Source organism: Lolium perenne, chromosome 7 (genome assembly GCF_019359855.2).
Source record: "Lolium perenne isolate Kyuss_39 chromosome 7, Kyuss_2.0, whole genome shotgun sequence".
NCBI classification, from domain to species: Eukaryota; Viridiplantae; Streptophyta; class Magnoliopsida; order Poales; family Poaceae; genus Lolium; species Lolium perenne.
The window spans coordinates 92,066,920-92,082,593 of record NC_067250.2 but is presented as its reverse complement, the minus strand read 5'-3'; the positions used below and the strand labels follow the sequence as shown (position 1 = coordinate 92,082,593).

The following is a 15,674-nucleotide window of genomic DNA, read 5'->3' as shown; positions in this document are numbered from 1 at the left end:
TCAATCTTATATTCTCATTAATTCTAACTTGGATGGCATTTGCTGTAGTAGTAATTTTATTTTCTATATCCTCAGGTTTAGCAGCCATTTTATTAATTAAAGAAGATTGTGATGCAGACATGTATGAGATTCGGTTTTCAGCATTAGCAAGTTTAGTTTGCAACCCCGAGATCTCCCTATTCAGATTTTCAAGTTGATTCCTATATTCTTCAACAAGGTAGATTGCTCATTCATAGTTTTAGTAAACAATTTATTTTGCTCATATTGTGATTGCATAAAGCTCTTGGTGGATCTTTCAATTTCTAGCATCTTTTCTTCATTAGGTGAAACATATCTACCATAAGAGTTACCATTAGCAGGATATGGCCTAGAATCATTGTAATTGTTATTTTTAATGAAATTCACATCAACATATTCTTTTTGAGCAACCAATGACGCTAACGGAACATTATTAGAATTAACATTAGGCCTACCATTCATAAGCATAGACATAATAGCATCAATCTTATCACTCAAGGAAGAGGTTTCTTCGACAGAATTTACCTTCTTACCTTGTGGAGCTCTTTCCGTGTGCCATTCAGAGTAATTGATCATCATATTATCAAGAAGCTTTGTTGCTTCACCAAGAGTGATGGACATAAAGGTACCTCCAGTAGCTGAATCCAATAAATTCCGCGACGAAAAATTTAGTCCTGCATAGAAGGTTTGGATGATCATCCAAGTAGTCAGTTCATGGGTTGGGCAATTTTTAACCAGAGATTTCATTCTTTCCCATGCTTGTGCAACATGCTCAGTATCTAATTGTTTAAAATTCATTATGCTACTCCTCAAAGATATAATTTTAGCAGGGGGATAATATCTACCAATAAAAGCATCCTTGCATTTAGTCCAGGAATCAATACTATTCTTAGGCAGAGATAGCAACCAATCTTTAGCTCTTCCTCTTAATGAGAAAGGGAACAATTTTAATTTTATAATGTCACCATCTACATCTTTATATTTTTGCATTTCACACAATTCAACAAAATTATTAAGATGGGCAGCAGCATCATCAGAACTAACACCAGAAAATTGCTCTCGCATAACAAGATTCAAGAAAGCAGGTTTAACTTCAAAGAATTCTGCTGTAGTAGCAGGTGGAGCAATAGGTGTGCATAAGAAATCATTATTATTTGTGGTTGTGAAGTCACACAACTTAGTATTTTCAGGGGTAGCCATTTTAGCAACAGTAAATAAAGCAAACTAGATAAAGTAAATGCAAGTAACTAATTTTTTTGTGTTTTTGATATAGCAAACAAGATAGCAAATAAAGTAAAACTAGCAACTAATTTTTTTGTATTTTGATTTAGTGCAGCAAACAAAGTAGTAAATAAAACTAAGCAAGACAAAAACAAAGTAAAGAGATTGGGAAGTGGAGACACCCCTTGCAGCGTGTCTTGATTTCCCGGCAACGGCGCCAGAAATTTGCTTGATGCGTGTGGTTGACACGTCCGTTGGGAACCCCAAGAGGAAGGTGTGATGCGCACAGCGGCAAGTTTCCTCGAAGAAACCAAGGTTTAATCGAACCAGTAGGAGTCAAGAAGCACGTTGAAGGTTGATGGCGGCGGGATGTAGTGCGGCGCAACACCGAGAGATTCCGCCAACGTGGAACCTGCACAACACAACCAAAGTACTTTGCCCCAACGAAACAAATGAGGTTGTCAATCTCACCGGCTTGCTGTAACAAAGGATTAACCGTATTGTGTGGAAGATGATTGTTTGCGAGAAAACAGTAGAACAAGTATTGCGATGGGATTGTATTTCAGTATAGAGAATTGGACCGGGGTCCACAGTTCACTAGAGGTGTCTCTCCCATAAGATAAATAGCATGTTGGGTGAACAAATTACTGTTGGGCAATTGACAAATAAAGAGGGCATGACCATGCACATACATATTATGATGAGTAAGTGAGATTTAATTGGGCATTACGACAAAGTACATAGACCGCTATCCAGCATGCATCTATGCCTAAAAAGTCCACCTTCAGGTTATCATCCGAACCCCCTCCAGTATTAAGTTGCTAACAACAGACAATTGCATTAAGTATTGCGCGTAATGTAATCAGTGACTACATCCTTGAACATAGAACCAATGTTTTATCCCTAGTGGCAACAGCACATCCATAATCTTAGAGGTTTCTGTCACTCCCCCAGATTCACGGAGACATGAACCCACTATCGAGCATAAATACTCCCTCTTGGAGTTACAAGCATCTACTTGGCCAGAGCATCTACTAGTAACGGAGAGCATGCAAGATCATAAACAACACATAGACATAACTTTGATAATCAACATAACAAGTATTCTCTATTCATCGGATCCACTACAAGAGATCTGGTATACTGTGACGAGCTCAAAACGTCATGCAATAGCATTAAACGTCACGAAAGACCCCTCTGTGACGTAGTTTGATCGTCACAAGCATCGTCATGGAATCCCCGTCACAGATTACTCTCTCGTGACGCGGCACGCCAGAAAACGTCACTAAGTATGGATGATGTCATGTGTGATGTCAGCACATAGGAGACCATCCTATGGCTAGGAAACATCATGGATTGAAACATCATGGATTATCGTCACAGATGTGAATGATGTCATATGTGATGTCATTTCATTAATTTACAAATATTATTGTTTTCCCGAATTTTTTATTTTTTTATTTTCATTTTAAAAATATTTTTTTATTTTTCCAATGTTTTGTAGGTATTATTTTCTAGAATCATTTTTTTATGCAATATCAATTTTTTTAATTATTGCCTACAATAATTTCTAAATTTAATATAAATCAAATTTAATTTTGAATGCCTATAACAACATATACTCAAATGCCATAGAAATCACAATATATATTTAGCTCACAAGTAAATATAATCTCACTGCCAAATATCGTCTTACATAAGTTAAGCACTATAAAATTGACATAACTAAGGACGAGCAAACTAAGTTGATGGTACAATAGCACCACCATCTAGTAATGGCTTCCGTGTCATGTATGGTGTCTAGTTCTGGGTAGCATGCTTCCGTAAGAGGATGCTAATAAGGCTGTCTTGTTCCTCTTGCTTTTTGCCATATATTTTTTTCTTGGCTCTTCTTCATAGCCGACAATTCTTCTTGTTGCTTTATTTGCATCTCTTCAAGTGCAGCCTCTTGTGGTACATCACATTTGCATCTATTACCTCTCTCTTCTGTTGTTCAACGTTTTCTTTTAACTCTTGAACGCGTTCTTTAGAAGCTGATGTCCTAGACCTCCCAGATCTTGATTGGTACCCCATGGTTGAAAAGAAGGTGCTTGAGGAGTTGTGCTCTTTGAGAACTTCCGCCACAATATGTGTACCAGACAGTGGTTTGTCATCTTCTCTTTCTGCTTCACTCCTTTTCGTTTCCATATCAGTCTGGAAAAGAAAAGCATGATTGCTTAGGTCAGATAAAAGTGATACGTTCGATTAAACTTACAAAAGCATAGTAAGAGCCATAAGCATCTGCGAAAAATAATTTTTTTTTTCATGAAGCAAACAGCCAACAGCAACAAGTCATCAAGTAACCAGTAGCACATAAACAACCAAGAGTACAATAACCAGCAGCACAACAAGCAGCTAACGGTATAGCAAACAGCCAGCAGCACATGAACAATCATCAGCACAACAAATAGCCAGCGAATAGCAAGCAGCCAGCAACAACTGTTATTCATGTAACAAAAAAATAGAGAGAAATCTCACATAAGCTTCAAGGGCAGCGACGCTCGTGCATCCTATTGGTATGAGTTTCTCTGAAAAACTCAATGGGACTAGGGTCCTCATTGTTGTTCTTGTCGTTTTTCTACAAGACGTAGGAATTCATATAATTAGTATTCAAACTATGAAAGTTGCCAAAATGTGTAGTAGCAAACTGTAGAAAAACAGCGGAGAAATTGGGCAGTATACTTACAAGTTTGTGGAAATGAAATGGATAAGACATAGAGCCTCTAGTTTGGTGATGCTTCACAGCTTCTCGATTCTTCTTGTTCTTGGCACAAATTACGAGATGAGGTCGTGGGCGAGGAGAGCTCTCCGACGACGAGCGCTTCGAGATCACCAGCTCGATAGAGTGAAGCTTGGAAACAAGCAGCGGCGTCCTTGCCGGTCGACCGATTCAAGGCTGGTGTAGCGGGCTGTGTCAGCGTCTTCTTCCGTCTCATCGTGCCTCCGATGAAAAAGTGAGACTGGTTCGGTCTCTCGTGTTAACTCTGACGGAAGAACGGCTGTTTAATTTATTGTTTGGAGAGCAACCTGTTTGCCCTTGGGTTCATAGGTCTGGAGAGCAACCTGTGAGCTGCTGGGCTAGCTGCTCGTAATTTGCGATGGCAATGACGTCTCCTCCCATACCTTTGTGTCCTTCGTCTTCACCTACACACCGTTGTAGAAGCTTCCACAGAGTGCGTGCTCTGTCGATAGGGTACGGCAGTCCCCCGGCCCGACTGGACCTGGAAATGGAAAAACGAGTAAAACACGCACCGGCCGGCAGCTATATGTACTCTCTATGTGAAATTGAAGAGCGGAGACAGACACGAGGACTAAAACAACTAGGCAAGCATAGGTAGACTTCTTGGTCAGTTATTTCTTCCTCCTAAACTGAAGGTAATTTCACTTCTGGTGACTAAACGGAGGGAAGACGAGACGGAAGAAGACACACGTAGTCTGTAGTCAACGCGACATGCCAACCTCAACCTGCCGGCCGAGTATTTTTCGCAGCTTCAACAGTTTGCATTCTGCCAAACGATCAACATGTGAGGTCCTAGCTTAGCTCCACGTGTTTTCTTTCCTTTTTATCTAATATACTACATACAAATACTGAACCCCTTGGCTGGAACTGCTGTTTGCAATAAAAAATACTGAATCCCATCGTGATGCTAGGTCTTATGGTGTGGTGCCCGTTTTATCATTTCATAGAAATTCAGAAGTGGGTACGATTTGTTGGTATGCTGGTTCACTCCAATGAAAAGAGCATTTATCCAGTCGGGTATAATCGTTTTTGGAGGCTTATTTATTTTCGTTCCACAAAAATTTGCTACCTAAACAGATCAAATGGAAGATCATGAGTTTGATATAACTATATTACCTATGCTTCGAAATAATAAATTATACAATTCTAGCTCCGCAATTGCACGAGTACATATAATCTGTGAATCCGTCTTGTACCATAATCCCTAATATGTACCCAATTTGATTTGATTTATGGGCCGAATATATCGTTCCATAATTCAATGGATATTTGAGTTGTAAGTCCTATACAGTTGCTCCTTAAAATCTAAAGGATACAAACTGCAGCAGGGTGTAAAACTTATCCTCAACATATGATTTTACGACGTCTCGAAGCGACATAGAGGTGACTGATCAGTAGGATCAAATTTTACTATATTGATAACGTAAATCAATCAGTCGTAATGCATAGCACTTACCCGCAGCAACGCGCCGGCACGCTTCCTATTCATCATAATAAAAAAGAACCGAGAAAATAAATCACACTTGCACCAAAATCAACCACATCAAAATTCAGAGAGTCTTATCAATTTCACATGGATACAGTTCAGTTAGTTAGCCAACTCAAAATAATTGTAGTCAGTGGTGCACGCGAAACATAACATCAACAACTCATCTCTTTCGGATTATCATCAAAACATAGGTAGCGGCAGTACAATAGCCAACTTAAAATTACTCCAGGCAAGCTCTAGTTTATAAGCTGCTATTTAATTCAGCGAACTATAACGCTAGAAATACCAACCTTGATCTAGAAGTAGTTCAGATACGCTGAACGGATCAACAAATACACGAATTACCTGAAGGCTCCACTACTACGAAGGTTTGGAGAAGAGGTTGTTACCTTCAGGAGGGCGGCGGCAATCTCGCGGGTGCGGGCGGCGGCGTTCTCGCGGTTGCCGAGGAGGCAGTCCTGGGTGCGGCCAGCGGCATTAACGCGTGTGCGGAGCAAGACGCCGTGGGTGAGGGCGGCGGATGCGATCCCGCCGGTTGGGAGGGCGGCGGCGTTCGAGCGGTCTGGGCGCGGAGGAGGGTGGCGGCGCTCGACCGAGCTGGATGGGACGGAGGAGCGCGAGTAAGGCCGGCGTCCCGATCCTGCCGATGATGAGGGCAGCGCCGTTCGACCTTGCTGGGGCGGTTTGATCGGAAGGCACCTCCGATCTTGTGCGTGGAGAGAATGGGGGAGATGTGCAGGAGAAATAGGGAGTGGGTTTGCAATTTTCAAGTGATAGGTATAGTCCGTGAAAAAAAGAGAATGTAGCGAAAACAGTATTCTGGGTGGAGGAAAAAAAATACTTTCTATGGAAATATTGGAGGGTGCAGGGAAAAATATTTTGGATGGAAAAATGGGAGGGAGTGGCTTACCCCGCCACCATAACCTCCCTGGTAGCCATTCGTGTTTTCACTGCCAAAGTTACAGTTCTGGCCATATCGCCCACCTTTATTGTGGGAAAATTCATTTCAAAAAATATTGTGGGAAAATTGGTATGCTCCGTTTTGGATGTGCCCCGGCCATGGTTGAAAATAACAGGACATATGAGCTACCGGGCTATGCCCGGGTCGGATGGATTAATGTACAATTTTGTTTTAGTATTTAATTTGAAGCACCTGAGAAGAAGATTGAAAAAATAGATTTTTTTTTCTTCTTCGAAAAGGGGGAAAAATCGCCCCAGCTTCTGCATCCAAAGGATGCACATGGCTTTTTATTAGATTATTCGCAAACCTTACAAGAAGCAATACAAAAAATCAACCTCGAAGCCGCCTCACTAGACCTACAGTGGGATGAAGGGGGTGACAATACACCAACTGACATCATCCAAAAACCAAATGCCTTCCCAAACCGCCCAATAGCAGGTGAGAAGCACATCCAGTCAAGCAGACTCTCCGCGCATGCCAACGCACACGCCACAGAAGTTGCTACCGCCGTCTTCCTCGACTCCATCTTCAAGAGAGATCATCGTATTAACCTTGCAAGACCTGCCGTCGATGCCACCATGACGCCAGACGGCTCCGCCATCCTGCACGCATACATCAACCCGCATCTGTCGTCGATACCCTGCAGCACCATGCTACCGAGCCTCAGCGCCAACAATGTGGTAGATGAATACCACTCCACCGACATCCGTCAACATCCAGCAGCTGCTCCAAAAACGATGCCCCAAGAGGTAGAACGACGCAGGGCGCGCCGCCATCGTCCGATCTGGGAGACCCGGATAAAACATAGATAAAGTATAGCTTGAAGAAATCTCTCTAAAACATGCGTACATGTTTCCGGACACATGTGCTCTTGTTCAGGAAACAAGCAAACTTGATGCATGCCACTTCATCACGGCAGAAAGATACAAATAGCCATTACAAAAATCGTGAAACAAGAAATCTCGGAAAATTTCGGCCGATAAAAAAAACCCTGCTCTCAATCCTTATGGTTATGGTTCGATGGTTTGGTTTTTCGGTCTCTCAGATTATACGAGTTATTGTAATTGCTAGCTCTCTTTCATCTCCCATAATTTTTCTATGACCCATCCACACTCGTCATGAAATCTACCGTAGTCGTCACAGAATGTGTTAATGTGTGACGGTGATTGTGCGGCCGTCACGGATTTTGGGATTCCATGACGCCAGGGGAAAAACGTCACCCATTATGATATTCCGTGACGTTACGGACCACCGTCATGAGGATTTTCGTCACAGTATATCAGATCTCTTGTAGTGATCCCAACAAACGCAACATATAGAATTACAGATAGATGATCTTGATCATGTTAGGCAGCTCACAAGATCCGACAATTAAGCACAATGGGGAGAAGACAACCATCTAGCTACTGCTATGGACCCATAGTCCAGGGGTAGACTACTCACACATCACTCCGGAGGCGACCATGGCGGCGTAGAGTCCTCCGGGAGATGAATCCCCTCTCCGGCAGGGTGCCGGAGGCGATCTCCTGAATCCCCCGAGATGGGATTGGCGGCGGCGGCGTCTCAGTAAGGTTTTCCATATCGTGGCTCTCGGTACTGGGGGTTTCGCGACGGAGGCTTTAAGTAGGCGGAAGGGCAGGTCAGGAGGCGGCACGAGGGGCCCACACCACAGGGCCGCGCGGCCAAGGGGGGGCCGCGCCGCCCTAGGGTGTGGCCACCTCGTGGCCCCACTTCGTCTCCTCTTCGGTCTTCTGGAAGCTTCGTGGCAAAATAGGACCCTGGGCGTTGATTTCGTCCAATTCCGAGAATATTTCGTTACTAGGATTTCTGAAACCAAAAACAGAAAACAAAGAATCGGCACTTCGGCATCTTGTTAATAGGTTAGTTCTAGAAAATGCACGAATATGACATAAAGTGTGCATAAAACATGTAGATAACATCAATAATGTGGTATGGAACATAAGAAATTATCGATACGTCGGAGACGTATCATTGCGCCGCACTACACTCCTTCACCAACAACCTCCACGTGGCCTTCATCTCCTACTGGTTCGATAAACCTTGGTTTCTTACTGAGGTAAAACTCGCTGCTGTACGCATCACACCTTCCTCTTGGGGTTCCCAACGGACGTGTTCTTTACCGTCACAAGCAGCTTTGCTGGCGCTGTCGCCGGGGAGGGATCAACACTCCATCACTATCGCGCGCTATCAAACTATTTTCTGGCGCCGTTGCCGGGGAACTAAAGAAAAGTTACACCCCAGAGATTGCCAACTCCCACGGCAACATCTATTTTCTGGCGCCGTTGCTGGGGAGATCAAGACACGCTGCAAGGGGAGTCTCTCACACCCAATCTCTTTACTTTGTTTATTGTCTTGCTTTATTTTTTTTCTGTCTTGTTTGCTTTCTTTATATCAAAAACACAAAAAATTAGTTACTTGTTTTACTTTATTTAATTCGGTTTTGCTTTAGTTATTTTCATTATTGCTAAAATGAGTAATCCTGAAGTTTAAGCAACAAGGGGGAGAAAGTTTTAAAGATGCTTGGTATAGAATTAGTGATGCTCATCATAGGTGCACTAAGAAACACTCCACTATTATCCTCCTTCGGAACTTTTATGTTGGTATCTCTAGCTGGAATATGTATGTTCTTGATACTCTTGCAGGGGGTAATTTCCTAGGTACTCCTGCTTTAGAAGCTAGTTGCATTATTGAGAGTCTAGTTGGAATACCACCTGTCAATGAAGCTAAAATTGAAATCTCTCTTGAGGATGTCATGAAAAAATTGGAGGCCATAGAGAAAAATCTTCCAAGTGTTGAGACTAAATTGGGAATATTACTTGATAATACTGATAAACTTGATAAATCTCTAGGAGAAATTAATGAAAGAATTGCTATCTTAGAAACTTGTGCTATCCATGATAATCAAACCCATAGGATTGGTGAACTTGAAGAAGCTATGGGAACCTTGGGTTCAACTTTTTCTTCTCTTAAGTTTAAGGAGAAAGCTTATGTGGGCAAGGAGCAAAAGTTCATGTATGTCTCTAAGATGCCTAAGAATCATTATGAGCTTAAAATTGATAAAACCCTTAGTACCACTATGGGAAATTTAGATAATGGAGCATCTAAGATACCTGTTGCGACAAGTTGTGTTTTTAAGGAAAATCATGATGTTAATACTTCTTCTCTTGATATTACTTGATTTTCACTTTCTGCGCCTAGCTGAAAGGCGTTAAGAAAAGCGCTTATGGGAGACAACCCATTATTTTATTTCTGCAATTTTTGTTTTATATTTTAGTCAAGGTGCTTGTTACTACTGTAGCAATACCTTTGTATCTTTACTTTATTGCATTGTTGTGCCAAGTAAAGTCTTTGATAGAAAGTTGATACTAGATTTGGATATCTGCGCAGAAACAGATTTTTAGCTGTCACGAATTTGAGCTGTTCTCTCTGTAGGAAAATCTTAAAATCTTGAAAAAATTCGTGAGTGATCCTCAGATATGTACGCAACTTTCATTCAATTTTAGCTTTTTCATCTGAGCATGTTAAGTGCCTCGAAAAAATTCGTCTTTACGGACTGTTCTGTTTTGACAGATTCTGCCTTTTATTTCTCATTGCCTCTTTTACTGTGTTTGAGTGGTTTCTTTGCTCCATTAAATTTCAGTAACCTTGGGTAATGTCCAGACGTGTTGGGAATGATTGTGTCCTTGCTGAACATGTGAATTTTTGATTATGCACTAACCCTCTAATGAGATTGTTTTGAGTTTGGTGTGAATGAAGTTTTCAAGGATCAAGAGAGGAGGATGATATAATATGATCAAGAAGAGTGAAGAGTCTAAGCTTGGGGATGCCCCCGTGGTTCATCCCTGCATATTTCAAGAAGACTCAAACATCTAAGCTTGGGGATGCCCAAGGCATCCCATTCTTCATCAATAACTTATCAGGTCACCTCTAGTGAAACTATATTTTTATTCCGTCACATCTTATGTGCTTTACTTGGAGCGTCGGTGTGCTTTTATTTTCATTTTGTTATTTTCATTCTATGAATAAATTCGGATCCTAGCAATCCTTGTGTGGGAGAAAGACACGCTCCGCTTTTTCATATGAACAGTGGTGTTCTTCGTTTTACTTTTAATGTTCATGGCAAAAGCTAAAAGCCGCTGCATTTATTGCTATTTGGTTGGAAACAGAAAATGCTTTATGTGGTAATTGGTATATTATCCTGAATAATTTGATACTTGGCAATTGTTTTGAGCTCTCAAGTAGATCATGTTTAAGCTCTTGCATCATGTAGTTTAAACCTATTAGTGGGGAACTACCGTAGAGCTTGTTGAAATTTGGTTTGCATGATTGGTCTCTCTAAGGTCTAGATATTTTCTGGTAAAAGTATTTGAGCAACAAGGAAGATAGTGTAGAGTCTTATAATACTTGCAATATGTTCTTATGTAAGTTTTGCTGTACCGGTTCATACTTGTGTTTGCTTCAAACAACCTTGCTAGCCAAAGCCTTGTACTGAGAGGGAATGCTTCTCGTGCATCCAAAACCTTGAGCCAAAACCTATGCCATGTGTGTCCACCATAACTACCTACTATGTGGTATTTTTCTGCCATTCCAAGTAAATACTTCATGTGCTACCTTTAAACAATTCAAATGTTATTATCTCTTATTTGTGTCAATGTTTTATAGCTCATGAGGAAGTATGTGGTGTTATATCTTTCAATCTTGTTGGGCAGACTTTCACCAATGGACTAGTGGCACATCCGCTTATCCAATAATTTTGCAAAAAGAGCTGGCAACGGGGTTCCCAGCCCCAATTAATTAACTTTCATTAATAATTCTCTTCACATGTTTTGCCCTGTATCATCAGCAAGAAACTTAATTTTGCAAACAGACACTCCTCCATGGTATGTGAAATGTTGGAAGGCACCCGAGGATTCGGTTAGCCATGGCTTGTGAAAGAAAAAGGTTGGGAGGAGTGTCATCCATAAATAAAACTAAAGTACATGTGTAAACAAAAGAGAAGAGGGATGATCTACCTTGCTGGTAGAGATAACGTCCTTCATGGGACCGCTCTTTGAAAGTCTGTTTGATGAGGGGGTTAGAGTGCCCACTACCATTCGTTGACAACAACAAACACCTCTCAAAACTTTACTTTTATGCTCTCTATATGATTTCAAAACTTGAAAAGCTCTAGCACATGATTTAGTCCCTGCTTCCCTATGCGAAGGGCCTTTCTTTTACTTTATGTTGAGTCAGTTTACCTACTTCCTTCCATCTTAGAAGCAAACACTTGTGTCAACTGTGTGCATTGATTCTTACATGCTTGCTTATTTCACTCATCATATTACTTTGTGTTGACAATTATCCATGAGTTATACATGTTGAAAGTTGAAAGCAACTGCTGAAACTTAAATCTTCCTTTGTGTTGCATCAAAATCTTCTATTAAGAATCTATTGCTTTATGAGTTAACTCTTATGCAAGACTTTTTGATGCTTGTCTAGAAAGTACTATTCATGAAAAGTCTTTGCTATATGATTCAGTTGTTTAGTCATTACCTTTTTGTTAGCAAACTATAAACCATTGCTTTGAAACACTTCATTCATCTCATATGCTTTACAATAGTATTGATCAAGATTATGTTGGTAGCATGTCACTTCAGAAATTATTCTTTTTATCGTTTACCTACTCGAGGGCGAGTGGGAACTAAGCTTGGGGATGCTTGATACGTCTCCAACGTATCTATAATGTCTTATGTTCCATGCTAGTTTTATGATAATACCTACATGTTTTATTCATACTTTATATCATTTTGATGCATTTTCCGGTACTAACCTAATAACAAGATGCTGAAGCGCCAGTTCCTGTTTTCTGCTGTTTTTGGTTTCAGAAATCCTACACAGGAAATATTCTCGGAATTGAACGAAACAAAAGCCCACGGCCCTATTTTCCACGGAGTGTTCTAGAACATCGTAGAAGAGTCGGAGAAGGCCAGCAGGGGGCACCCCATAGGGCGGCGCGGCTGGGCCCACTGCCGTGCCCAGGTGTGGGGAGCCCACCCCTGGCTCCCCCGACTCTGCCTCTTCGCCTATATATTCCTTCGTATCGGAAAATCCTAGTACCGAGAGCCAAAATACGAGAAAAGTTACTGAGACGCCGCCGCCGTCAATCCCATCTCGGGGGATTCTGAAGATCTCCTCCGGCACCCTGCCGGAGAGGGGAATCATCACCGGAGGGCTCTACATCACCATGCCCGCCTCCGGACTGATGCGTGAGTAGTTCATCCTTGGACTATGGGTCCATAGTAGTAGCTAGATGGTTGTCTTCTCCTATTGTGCCTATCATGATCAAGATCATCTATTTGTAATGCTACATGTTGTGTTTGTTGGGATCCGATTAATATGGAATACTACGTCAAGTTAATTATTGATCTATCATATATGTGTTTTTTATGATCTTGCATGCTCTCCGTTGCTAGTAGAGGCTCTGGCCAAGTTGATACTTGTAACTCCAAGAGGGAGTATTTATGCTAGATAGTGGGTTCACGCCTCCATTGAATCTGGGATAGTGACAGAAAGTCCTAAGGTTGTGGATGTGTTGTTGCCACTACGGATAAAACATCAATGTTTTGTCTAAGGATATTTGTATTGTTTACATTATGCACAGTACTTAATGCAATTGTCTGTTGTTTGCAACTTAATAATGGAAGGGGTGCGGATGCTAACCTGAAGGTGGACTTTTTAGGCATAGATGCATGCTGGATAGCGGTCTATGTTCTTTATCGTAATGCCCTAAGTAAATCTCATAGTAGTCATCATGATATGTATGTGCATTGTTATGCCCTCTCTATTTGTCAATTGTCCAACTGTAATTTGTTCACCCAACATGTTATTTATCTTATTGGAGAGACACCACTAGTGAACTGTGGACTCCGATCCATTCTTTTACATCTGAAATACAACCTACTGCAATCATTGTTCTCTGTTGTTCTTTGCAAGCAAACATCATTCTCCACACCATACGTTTAATCTTTTATTTACAGCAAGCCGGTGAGATTGAAAACCTCACTGTTAAGTTGGGGCAAAGTATCTTGATTGTGTTGTGCAGGTTCCACGTTGGCGCCGGAATCCCTGGTGTTGCGCCGCACTACACTCCTTCACCAACAACCTTCACGTGGCCTTCATCTCTTACTGGTTCGATAAACCTTGGTTTCTTACTGAGGGAAAATTCGCTGGTGTACGCATCACACCTTCCTCTTGGGGTTCCCAACGGACGCGTGCTTTACCGTCACAAGCAGCTTTGTTGGCGCTGTCGTCGGGGAGGGATCAACACTCCATCACCGTCGCGCGCTATCAGAGGGTTCCTGCCAAGGTGATGTGGTATGCTCCTATAATACCACGGTTGAAACGTTTTTTCAGAAACAAAGAGCATGCGAAGTTGCTGCGATGGCACAAACAAGACCGTAAGAAAGACGAGATGTTGAGACGTCGCGCTGATGGGTCACATTGGAGAAAAATTGAGAGAGTGTTCCCGGAATTTGCAGATGACGCAAGGAACTTAAGGTTTGGTTTCAGTACAAATGGCACGAATCCTTTCGGGAAGCAAAGCTGCAGCCATAGCACCTGGCCTGTAACTCTATGTATCTATAACCTTCCTCCTTGGTTGTGCATGAAGCGAAAGTTCATTATGATGTCAGTGCTCATCCAAGGCCCGAAGCAACCCAGCAACGACATTGATGTGTACCTAAGGCCATTAGTTGAAGAACTTTAACACTTGTGGAACAAAAACGGTGTACGTGTGTGGGATGAGCACAAACATGAGTCATTTGACATATGACCGTTGCTTTTCGTAACCATCAATGATTAGCCTGCTCTTAACAATATTTCAGGACATACAAACAAGGGATACAATACGTGCACACATCATTTAGATGAGACTGACAATGTATATTTGGATAAATCTAGGAGGGTTGTGTACCTTGGGCATCGTCGATTTCTTCCGAAGAATCATGTCGTAAGAAGAAAGGCAAGCATTTCAAAGGTGAGGCAGATCACCAGAACAAGCCTATCTACCGTACTGGTGATGATGTATTTGGTATGGTAAAGGATGAAGAAATAATCTTTGGAAAGGGTCCTGGCGGACAATCTGTTCCGAATGACGATGCCGGACACGCGCCCATATGGAAGAAGAAATCTATATTTTAGGAGCTATCCTATTGAGAAGTACTAGAAGTCAGCCCTTCAATCAACGTGATGCACGTGATGAAAAATCTTTGCTTGAACCTGCTAGGCTTCCGCGGAGTGTATGGGAAAACAAAGGATACACCAGAAGCATGCCAGGACCAACAACGTATGAAAGTACGAGACACCAAAGATCCAGAAAATGATACGGATTAAGGATTGAATTACTCCAGCTACGCTCTTACCAAAGCAGAGAAGAAAATATTTTTTGAATGTCTGAGCACTATCAAAGTCCCGTCTGGCTTCTCGTCGAATATAAAGGGAACTAGCGGGGTAACCCGCACATTTGCGCGGCTAGGTTCCTTATTTATTGCTATTGTATGATTTTCTATGTATAACTTAAGCTGTGTGCGTTATTATGTTCACATTGAAAAAAATCCAATTACCAAATAGCATTGTGCAATTTTTTGTATGTACCATTTCTATCCAACTTATTTGTGGGTGCAACTAACATTATTCACTTCAAGTTCACCGGTGCAATACATTGAGAAATACGTTTTACAAAGTACAAGATAAATCTTTTGGTGATTTGTATTAGTTCCTTACTTCTTAGTAATTGATAATTATCTTGTTTTTTGACCGTGAAACACATGGTGTTGGTAATTGATGCCCACCATGCAATACCAAATACTACGTACTTTCTTATATATAATATTTATGTATGGTATGCTTATGTGTATTTATGTGTGTAAATATATCAATTTATTATTTTAAATAACTCATTTCACTAAGAACTTAAGAATAAAGGCATGTACTAAAATAGTGTGCATGTTCACTTTTTCAGCCCCCATTAGCATATATATTAAATTGCATTTTTTAAATATTACGTCTATCTATAGGTAATTATTTTTGAACTACGCCTATTTCACTGATTTTTCAAGTATTTAACATCACAGGTAAGAATCTGAAATAGTTGTATACTGTGAAAATATTTTTTTTTGAGATAATTTGAAGGGTGTGATTTTCAGTTA

General features: G+C 41.2%; 1 long non-coding RNA gene across 2 annotated transcripts; it reads right to left on the bottom strand.

Annotated features, from left to right (window-relative positions):
• Positions 1 to 2,878: 2,878 nt before the first annotated feature.
• Positions 2,879 to 6,251, bottom strand: LOC127316663 (uncharacterized). Of its 2 annotated transcripts, XR_007860556.2 has the most exons (4): positions 5,897 to 6,251; positions 3,965 to 4,499; positions 3,757 to 3,856; positions 2,879 to 3,432 (listed from the first exon to the last, which is right to left on the bottom strand). It is a non-coding gene; the product is annotated as an uncharacterized lncRNA (long non-coding RNA). The 2 variants fall into 2 exon arrangements; XR_007860555.2 differs by having other exon boundaries at positions 2,880 to 3,432; positions 3,965 to 6,251.
• Between the last annotated feature and the right edge of the window lie 9,423 nt (positions 6,252 to 15,674).